General features: G+C 46.7%; 1 long non-coding RNA gene across 7 annotated transcripts in view; it reads right to left on the bottom strand.

Moving 5' to 3' along the window:
* Positions 1 to 5,481: 5,481 nt before the first annotated feature.
* Positions 5,482 to 19,794, bottom strand: part of LOC106048749 (uncharacterized) — a 35,571-nt gene continuing 21,258 nt past the window's right edge. For 5 of the 7 annotated variants that reach the window (XR_010828865.1, XR_010828862.1, XR_010828863.1 and 2 more), the window contains 3 exons: positions 16,818 to 17,045; positions 8,054 to 8,157; positions 5,482 to 6,910 (listed from right to left, as the gene is read on the bottom strand). This is a non-coding gene — a long non-coding RNA (uncharacterized lncRNA). The remainder of the gene's footprint in view (positions 6,911 to 8,053; positions 8,158 to 16,817; positions 17,046 to 19,794) is intronic. The other 2 variants (XR_010828864.1, XR_010828861.1) reach the window with 1 other exon arrangement.

Here is a 19,794-nt window from a genome sequence, read left to right as displayed (position 1 = left end):
CTATCTGGGCAATCGGTCGTCCCGAGGCACAAGCATAGCAAGTGCTACGGTTGAGACTCTGGACAGCATATTTGACCCATTCTATCCAGGCATTCACATCCCCATACCCTGTTTCAATCTCAAATGTTTGAACTGCCGCATTTCAAAGAGGGCCTCCTGTTTTCTCTCCTTTTTTCTCCTTGAGTTTCTCCCTTTCTCTGATGGCAATAGAGGATCGTTTCCATACAGCTGTTCTCAATCTGGCTGTTGGGTCTCTCCCAGTTACTTGTTCTCTCATGCTCAATTGTCATTGGGCATTTAAATCTCCACAAGCTAACACCTCACAAGCATCAAACATGACAGATTGTGGTACATAACCCTCTGTCACATTCACCCCTATTTTGACGGGGTATCCCGTCTTACTATTATCTGGTCATGCCTTTTCCAAGTTGCCAATTGACCAAGGCCTTCTCTGAGGCCTACAATCACTAGAAACAAAATTAATAGTTGATTTTTCCCTGTCATTATTTTTAACCCTTAGGTTTCCAAATAATTACCAATACAAAGAGTAAGATATATGTACACTACTACTAGAACAAAAACCCCTTGGGAGCACTTTGATTCGCTATAGGCCAGTCCTTTCTCTCAATCACAAGTCACACTCATTAGTTACCTGTGAAAATAAAAGGTTAGTTTACAACTGTAAGCTTTTATCCTGCTCAGAGTCGGCTACGAGATTTTTCTCTTCGATTTCAACTTCCAACAAGTCTTCTGTAGGAACAGCTTCCCAGGTACTAGGGTTGACGGATGCCTTCACTCGAGTATAGTGAGTCCAGCCTTTTTCTGCAGTTCTTACGGCTGTTTCAGTGGTTAGTAGTACTTGGAATAGTCCTTCCCATTCAGGCCGGAGTTTTGATTCTTTCCAGGTCCGAATCAGGACCCAATTTCCTGGTTGATGGTGGAGAACGGGGAATTCCAAAGGTGGGGTTTGAGCCAACAACCCACGGGTCCTGAGAGATGACAAAGAAGAGGACAACCCCAGAATACAGTTCTTAGGAAACTTCTTTTTTGTTTCAAATTGTGGTATCTCATCCCTTCTGCCCAGATAGGGGAATCCGAACAGCATCTCATACGGTGAAATTCCCATATCCTTTCTTGGTGCTGTTTGAACCTGGAGGAGTGCTAAAGGTAATCATTCTACCCAAGGAAGTTGGGTTTCTAAAACTAATTTAGTTAATTGCTTCTTTAACATCTGGTTCATTCGCTCTACCTTCCCAGAACAGGAGGGGTGCCAGGGGGTGTGAAAATTCCATTCAATCTCTAAGGCCTGCATTAACCCTTGCAGTACTTGTGAAGCGAGATGACTTCCGTGATCTGAATCAATGTTTTCAACTATCCCATATCTAGGGACTATTTGCTCCGGTGATACCTTAGCCACCGTGTTCGTAGTGGCAAATACCGAGGGGAAAGCTTACACCCATCCAGTCAGCTAGGTCAACTAGGACAAACAAGTACTTAAGTCTCCCTACTTTAGGTAACTCGGTAAAGTCTACCTGTATACTTTGGAAAGGTCAAATCCCTGGCTCCCGTCCCCCTCTAGATGGGTTACGGGTGACCTTTTTATTTACCTTTTGACATACGGTACATCCTCTGCATATTTGCTTCGCTACAGTGTATATTCCTACACAGACATACTTTCTTAGCACAACATCACACATTGCTTGCACCTCCCAATGACTCTCTTGATGTAAAACAGTTAATATTTGCCTCATTGGTGCTTTATTCAGCATTTCTCTCCCATCAGGGAGTATCCATTTTCCCTCAGACTTCGTGGCGCCTGATTCCTTAAAAAAAAAAAAAAAAATCTCTCTCTTAAAACTTTTAAATTCTTTCTTAGTTTTCAACAATTCCCTGAATCCTCTCTGGATTTATTCGTTGTTTTCTCTCAGACATTAGATGCCTTAAATACCTGACTTCTCCTTCTACATATTGTCATTTATTTTTCAATACTCCCGAGCCCTGCTTTCCCAGAAAGTCGAATAGCTTGTCAGTAGCTTCCTTCACAACTGTTTGCTCCTGTCCTGACAATAAAAGATCATCTACATATTTGTAGCAGTAATACCTCCTCGGGAGGTTGTAATTGCTCCAAAATCTGTTCTAGAACTTGCCCAAATAAACTGGTGGCCCTGTAAACCCTGAGGTAAAACTGTCCATATGTATTGTTGCTTCCGCCCCCATTTCAGGGTCTTTCCAGTCAGAGGTGAATAGATCTTTGCTCTCAGGGCCTGAGAGCACTCCATTAATAACACTGTTATTCCAGTCTAACAAATTGCTATTTGAATGCCCGATTTCATCATCAAATCCCTTCCCAACAAGTTAGTCCCTGCCTTTGGTACATACAGTAATTGCCCAGTGATCATTTTATCCCCTACTCTCAGCCAGGTATCCCCCAAAAGTGGGGCTGTTATCCCAGCCCCTTCTACCCCCATCACTTTTAGGGTTTCATTAGTTAATTTAATCCCTGATGCTTTACAAGCCAGTAATGATCTCGCTGCCCCAGTGTATTGGGTTCACATACCAAGGTTCGGGGGGGGAGGGGGGAGGGGGGAGCAGGCTGCCCCACCCCACCCCCCTCCTCCCCAATACTTGGGAAACTGACCAAACACCACAGCAAATATACCAAAACTTCTAGACTGTTACTTAGATAATGCCTTCATCCTCTTTCCCTACTCATTCAACTTCAAACAGCTCTGTCAAACACTGCATACCCCACCTTTAACACCTTCAATAACCCTTTTTAACACTTCTATCTTTCTCCAGCCTGTACTTTCCCATTTTCCTTCTCTCCTCCTTCTTCCACTCCGGATATTCCTATTTGAAATGTCCAGCCTGGCCACACTTCAAAGCCTGTCTTTCCTTGCCTACCATTCCTTCATCTCTCTTCCTCTCCTTTCCATCCTGGCCCTGACTCCCCCTGACGATTTTCTTCCTCTTCCTCCAACCCTCTGCCCCACTACCTGCTACGCTGTCAATACCATTAGTTTCGCTCTCTGCTTTTCCTTCTCATCTCCCCTCCCAATATACACCTCCAGGGCCTCCCGCAGGAGGGCCCCCCACAGTGACTGTTCACTACATCCCCCCACCTTCTGGAGCTTTTTCTGTGTATCTTGCCGGGCTTTAATCACAAAATGAACTTTCAAGAGATCTTGGGATACCAGGTCCTTGGGATTCATCCACAAGTACTTTCTCATTCTGACCCCAAATCTCTCATATGATTTCTGTGTTGTGCATTATTATTATTCCAGCCAGGATCAGCAAGGATCCTACTAGTTGTTACCTCAAAAAGAAGGACGTACCGATCTCTACTTGGAAACGCATCAGTCCGTATACTCTGACCCACCTAAAGACCCCTGCAACTGACTGAAGCAAAAACAATGCACTTACGCCAAAGCACAGCCCAGGCAGAATGAGCTCTCTGATGGGATGCCTGTGACTCAATTACCATTAGGCGCTGCCTGGAACCCAAAGCCAATCACCTGGAAAGGGGAGGGGCAAAGCACAAGAAAGTAGAAAGCAGAAAGAGAGCAGGAGGAGCAGCAGCTGTTTTTCTTTTCCTTTATTTTTTTCTAGCTTATCTGAAGAGCATGCAGAGTGCAGACCGGAGAACTGGCGTCTCTCTGGAAGCAACTATACCAATGCTTTTGCTTCAGCTTTGAATATTGAAATGACAATATGAGAAAGCAAGTTACTGAAGCTAACTGGAATTAGCTCAATCTTTCTTCTACACAGGAAGAAAAATCTAGCAGCATAACAGATTGCACCCCAAAACCAAAATCAATGTAGTAACATCACTCGCAGGAAAAGATGTTGTAGTAAATGAGGTAGTAACATCACCCACGGCCCCGAGGCTCCTGCAGTACCCAATTTTCCCCAGCAGGAGGCGGCAGAGACAGCCAGGGGGCGCCACCGCGCATGCGCGGCCCCGAAGCGCATGCAGTACCCAATTTTCCCCAGCAGGTGGCGGCAGAGACCTCCAGGAGGCGCCACCGCGCATGCGCAGCCCCGAGGCGCTTGCAGTACCCACTTTTGCCCAGCAGGAGGCGGCAGAGACCTCCAGGAGGCGCCACCGCGCATGCGCAGCCCCGAGGCGCTTGCAGTACCCACTTTTCCCCAGCAGGAGGCGGCAGAGACAGCCAGGGGGCGCCACCGCGCATGCGCGGCCCCGAGGCGCCTGCAGTACCAAAGTTTCCCCAGCAGGTGGCGGCAGAGACCTCCAGGAGGCGCCACCGCGCATGCGCAGCCCCGAGGCGCTTGCAGTACCCACTATTCCCCAGCAGGAGGCGGCAGAGACAGCCAGGGGGCGCCACCGCGCATGCGCGGCCCCGAGGCGCCTGCAGTACCAAAGTTTCCCCAGCAGGTGGCGGCAGAGGGCGCCCGGGGTCGCCACCGCGCATGCGCGGCCCCGAGGCGCTTGCAGTACCCACTTTTCCCCAGCAGGTGGCGGTAGAGACGGCCAGGGGGTGCCACCGCGCATGCGCGGCCCTGAGGCGCATGCAGTATCCACTTTTCCCCAGCAGGTGGCGGCAGAGGGCGCCGGGGGCGCCTCCGCGCATGCGCGGACCCAAGGCGCCAGCAGTACCAAATTTTCACCAGCAGGTGGCGGAAGAGGGCATCCAAAGGCGCCACCTCGCATGCTCAGGCCCGCGCCGCATGCAGTAGCCCCTTCTCACCGGCAGGTGGCGTCCCGAGGGCAGCAGGGACGGCTTCCCAGACCATTTTCCCAGAAAAAGCACAAACGAAAACAGCAGAAATTTGCACCCCACGCCGCCTCAGGGAGGAAGTGTCTGCCTTGAGCAACGTGCCGCTCACGGCTGGGAAGCTGAGCAGCGGCAAGCTGAAACAGTACATTTTTTATCAGGACAAAAAAGGCAGGGAGATAATAACAAGGAACCCAACGTGGGCAACGGGATGCTCAGAGTCCAATGACCACAACTCCCGGCTTGCTGTGGGAATGGTGCTCCTGGCGGCTTGACACTGCAGACACCACGGAGCCAGCCCCAGGCTTCCCCACCTGCAGCCCAGCACCCACGGACCCGTGCCTGCCACCCCGTGCCATCCCCACCTGGGCTTTCCCTGCCCCAGCCGCCAATCTCCCGGGACCCGGCCTCCGCAACGCCATCCCCTGCCCTGGGGGTCCTGCCGGGAACCCCCAGCCCCCTCCCCACTTGCGCCTCTGCAAGCAGCCCCCACCACACAGAGCAGTCCCCCTGGGCCCGGGGAGCAAAGACAGCAGCGAGCTGCCCTCCCCGTCCCACGATAGGCAGCTGCCCCCCCACCCGGCAGGGCTGGCCCCGCACTCCGAGGGGTCGTCAGCATCCAGCGGCCGACAGACACGGGGCCACCCCCCGGCCCCTGCACCCTCTACACCCACCCCGCTACGGAACCTGCACCCACACACAGACGGCGACAGCCACTTCCTGGGATGGCAACCACCAAAGGGGGCACAGGCCAGAAAGCAAATTTTATTAAACTGCTGTGCAGGACTCCCGGGAGGGGGGCTGTGGTGGGGCTCCCTGCCCGGTTGTTCTCCCCTTCCCCTGGCGGGCAAGGTAAAGAGCGGCGTCTGTCTGTCTGTCCGTCCGTCCCTGCGTGGGGAGCGGATGTTGGAAGTGGGCTTCTCACTATCGCTGCTTTGGGCAGTTGCGGAGTAATTGCCTGAAGCATCTAGGCAAATTAAACTCATATTCACCTTTTAAAGAAAGCGTACAGCATTGAAGAAGCTTTCAGGGTGGAGGGCAGCTGCGCTACCTAAGCGTTCCCTAGGCCTCCAACTTTACGTGCTATTGCACTAGGGGAACTCGGTGTGCTGACTCTAAGGAATGGGACGGAGCGTAAAGCAGAGTGGAAACACCACGGATAGGCTCTGTGACCAGATGGGGACCCGATGCTCTTGTGCACACTGAGACCGATAAGCTGCACGTTTGCTACCCTGAGCCAACGACCTGTCATGTTTTTAAACAAAACACTGCACTCTAGGGAACTTTTGCTCATTCTAGTGTCATCATAATACCAAAACACACCTCCATCCCAAAAGCTCCCCGCCTCCAAGGTGCGACCACCCCTCACTGAGGGCATGCTCCGAGTTTCTCAGACCCCTGTACCTTTAAACGAAAGCAAGAAAAACTTTTCACCAATCATAACCAAGGTATGCCTGACTAGAGTCACTCAAGCCCCACCTAAAGGAGGGAAAATAAATGTAAACTGTCTTAAGTGAATGGGGATGTTAGGGAAGAAACCATCACAAAAGGACACCTTTCTGACTTCTGGGATCAGTCGATGGGCTGAGCCTCTCTTCCCCCCACACTGGGACGCCGTGGGGTAATATTTGAACACTTGGTTGTACCAGGTGTCTCCTTGGAAACTTAGAAATCTCTAGAGTCTTTGTGCCTTTTAACGCGTTAACAGCCAGGATGAGTACCTGTGTATTTCATGCGTGCTCGCTTGCTTTTGCCAACAGTGAATTTATCTCTGGCAATCCAGAGAACCTGTGTCCCTGTTGCTGTAATAAATTGCTGTTCATTGCATTGTTCCTAGCCGTGACAGTTCTCATTGAACGTGACTAGAGCAAGGGCGTGTTACGTTACTGGTAAATCCGTGACCGTAATAGTTCAGTACCCCGAATCTGACCAGACCCGTAACAGTCAGCTATGCCCCTTAATGCGACAGTATTTCATAGGGAGAAACATAAAGCCTAAGATTTCTCATCCCTAAGGCCTTGGGGGGCAGGCAGAGAAGGAACCTGAGACTCTTAGTATGTCTTCTGAGAATCGCAGTTTACAGTTAAGTTACTCAGTGTCTTCCGGTCTCACGGAATGAGGCAGAGGTATAATTAATTCCTTCTCCATCTTGCTGGAAAGAGCTTTTCTCCTGTCTGTGACAAAGGAGAAAAAAAAAAAAGCTTTGATCATAGGAGTCATTACACAAAGCCACACTCTGTGAATTCACTACTACAGTTAAGATCGCTTTTAATCTAAAACACCTCGTCAGCAATGTTAACACTGCAAACATAGCGCTACACAAAATTCAACTCAAGATAATGGAAACAGCGAGCTAAAGGGACAAATAACATGACCGAAGGCATCTGCAACAACCATCTGGTAGATGGTTGTCCACAGCCCTCAGATTTCACGGTTGTCTTTCCTGCCAAATGAGTTCTGGAAGAACAGAAAATATACACATTGTACCCGCAGAAGCCTTTGGGGAGACTATTGAAAGGAAAACCAAACCAAAAAAGCTAGGAACAGCAAACGGCTAGTATGTCAGTTTTGTTAACAGAGTAACATTAACGTATTAGAAATTTCTATGTTCTTTACCCTCTACCTTGAAAAAGTCACCCAATTCTGTCAGTGTTCACCATTAGCATTTTTTAAATTTTCACATGGACATCCGAGAAAAACATTTCAAGTCCCTGTCATCGAGGGAGAAGAGGAGGAAAAAAAAAAAGAAAAAAAGACAGGGATGGGGGGGAAGAAGCGCAGCCATTCCTTGCCTCGGTAACACGAGCAAAAAGCTCAGGCGCTCGTCAACAACATGCTTTGGAAGATAAAACACAGAAGAAACTGCACGTTATTTAATCTCAGCTATAGAGTCACATGTATTTGTACCTGTTCATTTATTCATCTGCCAGTTTATTTTGCTACAGATGCTACAGAACGTAGAAACTGCAAGGTTACTACTACCTTTTGTAATTGATGCGATCTTCGGTAGGAATAGCTATCTGTCTGCATACCCAGTTCTGTTGGAAAGAACCCCAACCACTCAATTCCCATTCAACTTTGCCCCAGCCTGCATTTATACGGTGTTTTATGCTTTCTCTTGCTGTTCAGTACAGGCATTAGCCCTCTTTTATTGCACTCCGTTCAAGCAAAACTCTTTGGACATAATAAATAGATAGACAGACAGATAGATAGATGGACAGGTAGAAAGAAATTTCCTCACAAGTCACAACCACATCTAGCGTACTGGAAAGCCCTACAAGCATTTGTCTATTTCTTAAAGCTGAAGCGGGACAAACCTGTAATTGCAGCACATCAGCTGCAGCTTTTCTCATTTTACCCGGTGTGTCACCTTCACTCAGCAACAAACCCCACAGGGGTCCTAGTGGCAGCTGCTTCTACCCTGGTAAACCAAAGACAAGGAGAAGACGATCATTGCATACATAACTATGACGCACGGAAATGACTCCACAACCATAGGGTTGGTAAAGTAGGTATACCTTATTACAGTGCACTGGGTGCACTGGGAATAGCTTCCCTCAAAAAGTAAGCAACCTTCTCGGTAGTTTCTCGCAGTTTTATAGATAGTACTGTTACATATTACATGAGATCTAATACATATTCATTTTTTCCCCAAAAAGGCAGACCTCTTCCAAGTACTCATTTCCATACTCCCCGCCCTTAGCTCCTCCCAGTTGCACCTGCGCAATGTAGCCTGGTGGTTGTGGGCTGGGGTCTTTCAGGCAACGAGGAAGAGGAGGTTAAACCTTTTACCTTCCTGGACTTTGACGTTCTGTTGGACAGTATTTAGGAGTTTTTTGCTTATCTTTGCCTTGTTTTCTGCCAACAAGTTGTTCATCCTTCCCTTACTGTTGGCCTTGAGCAATATCTTCCTTTTTACATCTGCGTCTCATAAGGTTCCCATCTACATTCCCTGATAATCAGCATATTTTACCATATATGTATTTAAATATTAATTCAGATAAGTTTTAGCATCTTCCCCGTCTAATTAGCATCTTCCCCGTCTCAACTATGCATGCTTTGCAGTACAGGAGAGTTTAAATTAATATGGAGATTGATTCTAGCATTTAGTCTTAACACTAATACTCAATCCCAACTTCTCCCCAGTTTAATAGGACAGAAAAGGCAGCCATCCTGGCTGCATGCCCTCTGGCACACAGTTAAAAAACAAAACAAAACCCCAAAAAAAAATCAGGATCTGAGAAGGCAACAGGTGTCCTCAGAGGGGCACAGAACAAATAGTGGCATTGTACAAACCAGAAAGGATGCTGTGCAGATTTAAAAGACCTGCAGGATCTCAGGAGGGACCTGAGTAGAGCACACCCATCCTTAGTAAGGGGCCGGGCGGGGGGGAGGGCGAGTAAAGGAGGGACTAGGAATGCTAAGTAGAGGAGAAAATGAGTGTTGTGGGCCTCAAGAATGTGCAACGAGCGTAAGGAGGGTTCCTCAGAGGATGGGGGGACAAAGGGAGAGCTGCTTACCTCTGAGAAGTCATCCTTGATCTTCGTGCCACAGATGTTTGTCTCGTGTAAGAATTAAAGTTGTGTTTTTGCAGTGGAAAATTCCACTAACCTTGTACATTCAAAAGTGATTGTGCAGGCATAACAGTGGGGAGTCTGTTAAGTAGATAAGGGAACAGTGAAAGGTCCCACTGCCCCAAAATTAGTAGGATAGCTAAGAAAAACAAGACGAGCAGTGTGAAATCAGTAAAAACAGAAAATCACAGGCCCTCAAGTCACGAGAGAAGAAGAAAAAAAAGGGAAAAGGAAAATTTAACGGTTGGTCAAATAAAATTGTAAATATATGGTATAATAATAAGCACTGAGTAGTTTGTGAACCTGTAGTACTCAGCCAATGAGGAAACGGGAGGAATCAAGCATTGGGTAATAGGGAACATAAGGTTATGACACACTTTTGCTGTGTGCTCCTGCTTGCAGGATGCCCATCATTGCAATCACAAATAAAAATGCTACGTCACTGAGATCCTCGCTTGAGCCTGTGTTATTGGCTGCAGATTGTTTCTCATAAATAAGGGGCTTGTCCAGGATTCTCTGGGATTAGCTCGTCGGAGGAACCGAGACTGGTTGAGAAGGCAGGATCGGTGAAAAATTAGGAAAGAAAGGAAGGTAGTTACTGGGCAAATTCTCCAGTTTTGAGAAGTGATCCAGTAACTCTGTGCACAGACCAAAGAAAGAAATAGTAATTATTGCCTTGGGGGTTGGGTAAGACTCCTGTGTGAAGTGTGATTGAGATGTACTTTTGTACAAAGCAATTGTGAAGTCCCGATCTGTAGTTCTGTAGCTCCGCAAGGGGCATGGCCAAAGATGAACGAAGCGAAAGGTAAAAGTGCGAAAGGAAGAGTCTTGGGGAAATCTGGTGTACAGTACTCCCTTGCATGGCAAAGTGCTTGGCAGTACACCAGGTAATTTGGTAAACCCATAAGTGTATCATACCCTGTGCACGGTAAAGTGCTCGGCAGTACACCCCCATTTTCTAGAACTGGAACGTTAGGAGCAGCACATTGACAAGGGCTAGGAAAAATGGGAAATAAGGGTTTCAGAGGACAGGGAGCAGGTTCCAGAGCACTAGGGCAGTGCCTACCAACAGTCCTTGAGGAAGAATGATAAGAAATTGGAAAAATAATCCCTGTTGAGGACTGGCTCGCTGCGCGTAATCACATTGATATCATGCAGCTGCAAGATAAGGAAATGGCGGATTACCGCACCCAGCTGGTCTAGAAAAACAAGAGCAAAGGCACGTACGCAAGGCTTGTCTGGGAACTCTTGTGAGAAATCCCAGGCAATTAGAAACAATGATAGTAGAGGGCATACTGCCCTGGGAGTTATAGTTGGATTAGAAAGGGGAACTAGCGGATAGAAGAATGCGGAACTAACAGATAGGGCAGTAGATGACGCTTACCAATAAGGAGCTTGGCTTTTGCAATATGTATGAGCTAATTATCCTGTATACGATAAAAGACAATTGAGCTATCCATTAAAGCTGAAGCATACCTAACACTCATATTGAGCGTTTGTGTCTTCCCTCCGTCGACAACAGATGGCGCCCGAACAGGGACCCTTGCTGGACGAGGACCCTAAACGAGTAAGCCGGTATTAGGCGACGGAGTACAAGGGGAAAGCCGGTTCTGACTACGTAACCCGGAATCCGCGGAACATAAGATTGGGGCGAGCAGAAGGCGACTCGGGAAGAGCGCCCGGGACGAACCCATAGCGGGTCCCGCCGGAACGCCGCGAACGGAAGCTTTGTACGGGGGCAACGGCACCGTGAGTAAGCATGGAGAAACAAGCGGCAATAGATTTACTTAAGTGCTTTTTAGAAAAGCGTAAGACACGCTTTGCACGGGGGCAACGGCACCGTGAGTAAGCATGGAGAAACAAGCGGCAATTAATTTACTTAAGTGCTTTTTAGAAAAGCGTAAGACGCCAGATATAGATTGTCATAAAGAATTACAGGGGTTAGTGGCCTATGGGGTGGCGAAGGGCTGCTTTATTAACCCTGACACATTGTTTGAGGAGGATGAGTGGCGTAAGTTTGGTGATATATTGTTTGAGGAAATGATTAGTGAGAATAAGACGGCTAAGAAGCTGGCAAAACCGTGGCGGGCTGTTACGAATGCTTTAACAATACATCGGGTAGAACAGAAAGTAGCAGCCGCTGCAACAGAGCGGCTGGGCAAAACGTTGAGGGCGGATGAAGAGGCCAATCCGTACCCCCTCCCTCCGTCGGTCCAACAATTCACCATGAAGGCACCCGGGGGATGGGGAGAGGGGGCACGACCCAGTGCACCTCCTCTACCCCTGGAAACTCCCGAGGGAGAGGCGGCAGGCGAGGGGAGAAATAAGAATCCATTTTTGAAAGATATGCGACTCGAATCAGGGGGGTCGGAGAGAGCAGGACTCTGGGCGAAAATAGCAGGGGAGGCGTTACGTGAAGGTGATGTGGGGGCAGCGACAGAGCTTGTAGGCGCCTTCCCCGTGGTGTATTCTCCACCAGACGCCCAGGGCCAGATAACTGTTACTATGACAAATCTGGACTGGAAAATACTGACCCAATTGCGTGCCACGGTAAATGAGTCAGGAATACGTGGGGAGCCAACGAAACAGATGTTAGACTATCTGTGGTCCACTAACGTGTTGCTCCCCGGCGACATTCGTAATATCATGAAACTAATACTGACGCAGCATCAGATCCTGCTGTTTAATGCCCATTGGCATTCAGCTTGTCAGGAGGCAGTTGCGGTGCAGCGTCAGCCCGGAGATCCATTATACGGGGTCACGCTGGAGGAGCTTTTGGGGGTCGGTGCATACAATCGCTTGGAGGCCCAGGCCCTAATGGGGCCGGATAAGGCAAAAGCGACCATGACGCTAGCTAGGAGAGCACTGGACCAAATTAGGGAGCCTGGAGGAATGCCCTCCTATATGTCCATCAAGCAAGGGCGAGACGAAGCGTTTGGAACATTTATTGATAGGGTTGCCGCAGCTATACAGGTAGCTGGGTTACCCGAATATCTCAAAGGCCCTATTCTTAAACAATGCGCCCTTCAAAATTGTAATCAAACCTCTCGAAATGTTCTAAATACGCTGCCCAGTACCTGGACTATAGAAGAGGCTCTTGATCGATTGTCGCGGATACCGATAGGCTCGCAGGCGCTATTGGTTGACGCTATTCGAAAGGTAGGGGAAAGTATTACTCAGGGACTGCAGGCTAGTCAGTCGCAGGTATTCGCCGCCCTTGCCCCCCCTGCAAAGTGGAAAAGGACCTCACTCGTCGAGAAGACCTGCACTACGCTGCTATCGGTGTGACATCGCGGGTCATATGAAGAGGCAATGTGGGACGGCTAATGTGTGGTGTCCCTCTTGCCGATCTAATACGCATAATGAAACCGCTTGCCGGCGGAAGACCCAGGGAAACGGGAAGACCAGCGGGAACCGCCGCCCCGCGATGACACAAAAAGCGGCTTTTCCCTCAACAGCGGCGGCAGCTGCGGAGACTCCAACCGAGACGAATCCTTTCACCTCCAACCAGCCACCAGAGGGAGCCTGGGGATTGGACTTGGCAACCGCAGTAAATGTGACTTTGATGGACAATAAGCCTGTTGGGGTGAAAACAGGCGTTATGGGACCTGTAAAAATTAATAATGAGCCTGTTGGAGCACTTCTGATTGGAAGGTCATCGGCGACATTAAATGGGGCTTTAGTGTTAACAGGACTTATTGATAAGGACTTTACTGGGGAGATACAAATTATGGTATCAGCCATGTTCCCTCCGCTACATATACCGAAGGGAACTCGATTGGCTCAATTCTGCCTGTCTCTTGCCAAAGCGACTGATCCCTTCCGCACCTGTTTGTTCGGGGTCCCAATAGGGAACAAGGAGGAGCTGAAACAACTGTTAGCACCATATTCCGCAAGTACTGATTTGTTCGATCTTTCGTCCAACCTCTCCGACGCCGTTGTGGCGGCGCTAGTGGCTCTGAACACGAGCTTGCCATGGGATCCCCAAGAACTGGATTTGTTGGGATCAGTGGCGGTAGGGAACACCAGTAATAACTGGACACAGACGTGCTTTATGTGGAATAAAGGAAAACAAAACATGACTCAATGGACCAATGTGACCTCACACACAAAGGGCTTCGAGGCCAATGGCGGCTACTGCGGACACAACGACACCACCAACGCTACCATGGGGGCATGGAATCAGGATGGCGGGGGTGACTGGCCAAGGCACACCGCCAAGGCCCTACCACCCGGTATATTCCTGATTTGCGTGGATCGAGCCTGGCAGGGAATCCCGGCCAACTCGCATGGTGGGCCATGTTATCTAGGACGCCTGACCTTGTTTGCCCCTGACCTACACAGTCAAGAATTGCGAAACATTACTCAACAATGGAAACGACGGACGAGACGCAGTCTCAAAAACTTTGGGGAGTGACTGCGATGACCAGGTCGAACTCTGGGGTCCTGCTGAAAGGTTCTTTTCAGCGGCACTTGTGCCTGGAGTGGCTGTGGCTCATGCTATGGCTAGTCTAGGGAAACTAGCTTGTTGGGCTGTAAAAAAAAAAAAAAAAAAAAAAAAAAAAAAAAAGGGAGAGAGAGAAACTAGCTTGCACATTTTAGGTCTGTGAAATTTTGTGAGAATTTTTTCCTGCACTGGACAGTTGAGAGAAAAAATAAGGAAAGAAAAAAAAAAAAAAAAAAAAAAAAAAAAAAAAAAAAAGCACATAGGGAATTATGTTAATTGTGTTTGTGTCTTTAGGCAAAGCTGTGGAAGTCTTGAAATGTCACAGTAGTAAATAACTTTTATTGCTTTTTGGCTAATTCTTTTTCTGTTGGAACACTGAATTCTGTGCATATGTATATATGAACACAAATTGAAGGCCTCTACCTCCTGGAGTATACAACTTGATTTGTTTACCTCCACATGATTTTTTTTTTTTTAAGTTCAGTGTGGAGACTTGAAACTTGAATGTCCCTTCCAACTTTTATATTTAAAACAAGACTAGAAAATTGAAGACTGTTTTTCACCTGTACAAAGAAATATTAAAGGGTGCTCTTAAAATTTGAACATTGGTCTGGAGAAAAACCATGGTGTTTGTTATGGACAATTAACTGTTAAAGTTATTGTAAGTTATCTGTATTTAGCAGAGTATTTTCAACGAGTGATCTGAGCTGAAATTGGAGACTATTAGTAAGTTATGTTTGGAAGTTTTAACTTCAATGAAGTAATTATTTGCTGTGAAAGAGACAAACATTGAATAACTGAACAAAGAGGGTGCAATATCTTTGTTTTTTATGAGGCTCCTGAGAATAAAACCAACTGAAGCATTTCAATTCACTTGAATGAGAAACGTGTTTAATTAAAAGAGCCCAAGAAGACACTGGTATGAAAGGTAAAATCTCAGAGGTTGGTCAGTTAATGTGGCACACTTGCTGGTCACTTTGTAAAATGTAGATTTGAAGTACAGTGGTGAAAACATTAAATGTGACTACGCAGATACTCACAGGAATGGCCCAGGACCTGGACAGCTTGCGACACGCTGTGTTACAGAACAGAGCGGCGATTGATTTTCTACTGCTGGCACAGGGCCACGGGTGTGAAGAGCTCGAAGGAATGTGCTGTTTTAATCTCTCGGACCATGGCGAGTCAATCCACGAGCAACTGAAATGGCTGAGAGACCACACCAAGAAGATAGTGGTCCAAGATAATTGGCTTGATAGACTGTTTGCAAATTGGTTTGGGAACATGGGGGGTTGGATATTGGGTCTGATAAAAGAAGGGCTACGCTTACTGCTAATAATTGTCCTAATTATAGTAGTGGCGCGAGTAGTATTTAGTTGCCTAATAAAAAGGCTCGAGCAGTTAACTAGTAGGGTTTTTCTAGCAACAGTAATAGCATGTGTAAGGTGTAATTGCTCGAAAAAAAAAAAAAAAAAAAAAAAAAAAAAAAAAAAAAAAAAAGGGTCAATGCCACACGTGCTCCTTATTGCAATGCATCTCTTTGCTGTCATTATACAAACTATAATAGCATCCTTCCTTGCGCCAGGAGCCGCTCTGCTCGGCTGTGGGATCGACTGTGGAACGGACGCCCCTAGGTGCACCCCGAGCATTTTTTCCTCGGAGGGGTCTCCACTCTCAGCCGCTCACCACGGGAGCAGACAAGGACCTCCTGAAGCTGCACACAAATTATTTTAAGTGATATTGTCTTGTGGTATGAATGAGAAGTGCAAGAGGCCTCTCTGCGTGATTGTGTGATTGTGTGATTGTGCTGTGCGAGTAAGAAGCAGTATCGCTGCGAAGCAACATTCCTAGCGCTTAGTGGCTTGTTGACTGATGTAGATTCTAGTAGGCACACTACTTTACAATCGTAGTTCTGCATGAGATTTTTGACCCTGTTGCTTATTGTACCTTGCTTATTGCAGTGTGTGCGGTGATTGATAGAAAAATCTATAGAAAGCTTTTGGTTCAAAATAAAAACGGGGGAATTGTTGAGGACTGGCTCGCTGCGCGTAATCACATTGATATCATGCAGCTGCAAGATAAGGAAATGGCGGATTACCGCACCCAGCTGGTCTAGAAAAACAAGAGCAAAGGCACGTACGCAAGGCTTGTCTGGGAACTCTTGTGAGAAATCCCAGGCAATTAGAAACAATGATAGTAGAGGGCATACTGCCCTGGGAGTTATAGTTGGATTAGAAAGGGGAACTAGCGGATAGAAGAATGCGGAACTAACAGATAGGGCAGTAGATGACGCTTACCAATAAGGAGCTTGGCTTTTGCAATATGTATGAGCTAATTATCCTGTATACGATAAAAGACAATTGAGCTATCCATTAAAGCTGAAGCATACCTAACACTCATATTGAGCGTTTGTGTCTTCCCTCCGTCGACAACAAATCCCAAAATTAGAGGAAATGATAAAAAGAAAATGATTAAATACTGTGTATTAATCTGGACAAAGGAACCAATTGAAGGAACAGCAATATTTTGGCCAAAATACGGGTCTGATGAAAATTCGGTCTTTAAATTTACATGAGAACAGTAAGACTCCTTTTTTGGAGGAAGAGTCGAGTTATGCTGCTTGCTGCGTGCAGGGTTAAGTCAATTTTTGTTGAAAAAGTTGACTGCAATTAACACTGTCTCTAGAGAAGGAGTGCACTCTAGGCTCTGGCAAGAATTAGAACAATGTAGGAGAGATACTGAGAATTTCCCCTTCCCTGATACTAACAGTACTAATGCTCCTATGTATTCTCTTAGGGAGTTCACAGTGGAACAAGGACAAATAGGTTATGTTACCTCTCTGTGTCCCCCCCCCCGCCCCCTCGCCCAAGCAGAGAGGTTAGGAGTTTTAAGAAGGAAATTAAGTCTTTAACTGAGGTCCCTACAAGACTAGCAGAACAGTTAGATCAGTTTCTAGCGCCTAATTTATAATCCTGGGGCGGAAATGTCAATCTTGAGTATGTTATTCACTGGAGAAAAGAGGGAAATGATTAGGCAGGCAGCTATGCAAGAATAGGAAAGAACCTTTGTTTCGTCTGCTCCTTCACCGTCACTCTCTCCCCTGCTCCAGCCTGGGGTCGTTCCTGTGGGGTGCTGTCCTTCATGGGCTGCTCCTGTGTGGGCTTTTCCATGGATGGCGGCTCTTCAAGAGCTGCTCCAGGTGTGGGTCAGTGTCGCAGGGTCCAGCTATTGGGGGCACGCTGCTTTAGCTTGAGGCCCTCATGGGTGGCAAGCTGTCCCCCAGATCACCTGCTGAAACACAAAAAGCAATGTAACTTTTCAAGACTTGTTTTGAAGAATTAGAAAGCAGGTATTCTTTAACAGTGCTGGGTACGTGGCGGATAATTCCACCAAACACATACACCTAAGCAAGACAATGAGTACTTATTTATGGTATGGTGACATACATATTAATGTGATTTTCCAAGAAAGGGCAGGATTTATGTTAGTGGTTTCTCAGAACTAATTATCATATTGTCCCTCGTACTTTCACATGTGCATTACCCTCTGGTGGTTGCACTTTGGGGTCTTTCTGATGAAGGCTTGTAGTCTTCTTCACCTTGTATTTTTCTCTTTTCCGTTGTGTGCATGGTCTGTCATTGTTTACCACTTCAGCAGTTTTGCTTTTTTTCAAACTCAGCTAATTCAATTGTTTGAGTTCTACTTGGGGCACCGTGTTCCTTCTTTAGCCTTGATTTTGTGGCTAGAGCTGAGTCTTATCGCGCAAGGCCAATATAACAATTTAACAATTTCAGCAATCCCTTCAGCTTACTGCATTACATATTTTGTATTTTATACTCATTGTTTCTATGGGCTGCAGCATGGAGGTCTGTTCTGCTGTGGTGCCCATGGGAGGGGACCCATGGGTGCAAGGGGCCAGCCTGTTCCACGGTAGGCCTCTCCACAGGCCGCAGGGGAACTTCAACTCTGGCGTCTGGAACATCTCCTCCCCCTTCTTCTTCACTGACCTTGGTGTATGCAGGGCTGTTTCTCACTCCTCACTCTCCCAGCTGCTGCTGTGCAGCCTGTTATCTTTGTGTTTTTTTTTTTTTTCCTTTCTTGGGTGTGCTCTCACAGAGGCACAAGCAGCATTGCTCATGGCTCGTCTCTGGGCAGTGGTGGGTCCCTCTGGAGCCAGCTGAAACTGGCCCTTACCTAACATGGGGCAGCTGCTGGATTCTTCTCACAGAGACCACCACTGCAGCCCCTCGACTACCTGAACCTTGCCGTGTAAACACAATACACTGGGGCAGCTAGGTCATTGCTCGTCCATGAAGTATCAGGGCTTAAAATAACTAATGAAACCCTAAAAGTGATGGGGGTAGAAGGGGCTGGGATAACAGTGCTACTTTTTGGGGACACCAAGTTGAGACTAGGGGATGAAATGCTCACTGGGCAACTATTGTATGCACCCGAGGCAGGGACTAACTTGTTTGGAAGGGATTTGATGATGAAATCGGGCATTCAAATAGCAAATTGTTAGACTGGAATAACAGTGTTATTATCGGGGTGCTCTCAGACACTGAGAGCAAAGATATATTCGCCTTCAAGTGGAAAGACCCTAAAATGGGACGGAAGCAAGAATACAGATGGACAGTTTTACCTCAGGGGTTTACAGTCACTGAATTTATTTGGGCAAGTTCTAGAGCAGATTTTGAAGCAATTCCAACCTCTGGAGGGGGTGTTACCGCTACAATATGTGGATGATTTATTGTCAGGACAGGATAAAACAGTTGTGAAGGAAGCCACTAACGAGCTATTAAACTTTCTGGGAAAAGAGGGCTTGAGAGTATCAAAAAATAAAATACAATATGTGGAAAGAGAAGTATTTAGGGCAGTTAGTGACTGTGGGAAAATGAAGAATAAACCCAGAGAGGATTCATGGAATTGTTGAGCTACCCGACCCAACACTAAAAGAGAACTAAGAAAGTTTTGGGGGTTAATGGGATATTGTTGATTATGGATAGAAGCATATAGAAAACATAAGGGTTTCATCTTACATTATTAGAGGAGGAGCCTAATATACTTGAATAGACCAAAGAGGAAAACGAGTTAATAGAAAAATTGAAGCAGTGCTTAATCACAGCACCAGTCTTAGCTCTTCCCGCATTAAATAAGCCTTTTTATCTATTCCCTACTGTGGATCGGGAAGCAGCACTGGGAGTATTGACCCAGGAGTGGGGGGATAAGCAGCAACCAGTGACTTATTTGTCTAAACTGCTGCACCCAGTTTCCAGAGGATGGCCTGAATGTGTTCAAGCTGTAGCAGCAACTGCTATTCTGGTAGAAGAAAGCAAGAAATCAACCTTTGGGGGTCTTCTGATAGTTACTACTCCACACCAGGTTAAGACGATCTTGACTCAGAGAGCTGGGTGCTGGCTGACTGATTCTAGGATTTTGAAACATGAGGCAATACTGATCTAAAAGGATGATTTAGTGTTAACCACAAAATCATGCGTGAATCCAGCTGCCTTCCTATGGAGAGGATATAGAACATAACTGCCTAGATTTAATCGAGTATCAGACTAAAGTGAGACCTCATTTCCCCTTGAGGAAGGAGATAATCTATTTATTGACGGATCCTCAACAGTAGTACAGGGAAAGAGGTATAATGGATATCCTATAATTGATGAATTTAGTGAAGAAATAAAAGATATGGGCCAATTGCCAAATAACTGGTCAGCCCAAACACGTGAATGATATACCTTGAATCAGGCACTCAGACTTCTTGAAGGAAAAGAGGGAACCATCTAAACTACTTTGAGTGATGCATATGGGGTGGTTCATAAGTTCGGTAAAATCTGGGAGAAGAGTGGGTTGATCGAGAGTAAGGGGAAGGAATTGGTCCACAAAGAGCTTGTAAAGTAAGTCCTAGATAATTTATTATTACCTACTGGAATTGCAATAGTGCATACATATCTAGATAATTTATTATTACCTTATGGAAGTGCAATAATGCATGCATACCTAGATAATTTATTATTACCTACAGGAATTGCAA

The sequence above is a fragment of the Anser cygnoides genome, chromosome 2 (genome assembly GCF_040182565.1).
Source record: "Anser cygnoides isolate HZ-2024a breed goose chromosome 2, Taihu_goose_T2T_genome, whole genome shotgun sequence".
Taxonomy (NCBI): domain Eukaryota; kingdom Metazoa; phylum Chordata; class Aves; order Anseriformes; family Anatidae; genus Anser; species Anser cygnoides.
The sequence above is the reverse complement of the archived record's forward strand: the minus strand, read 5'-3'. Positions and strand labels throughout refer to the sequence as shown.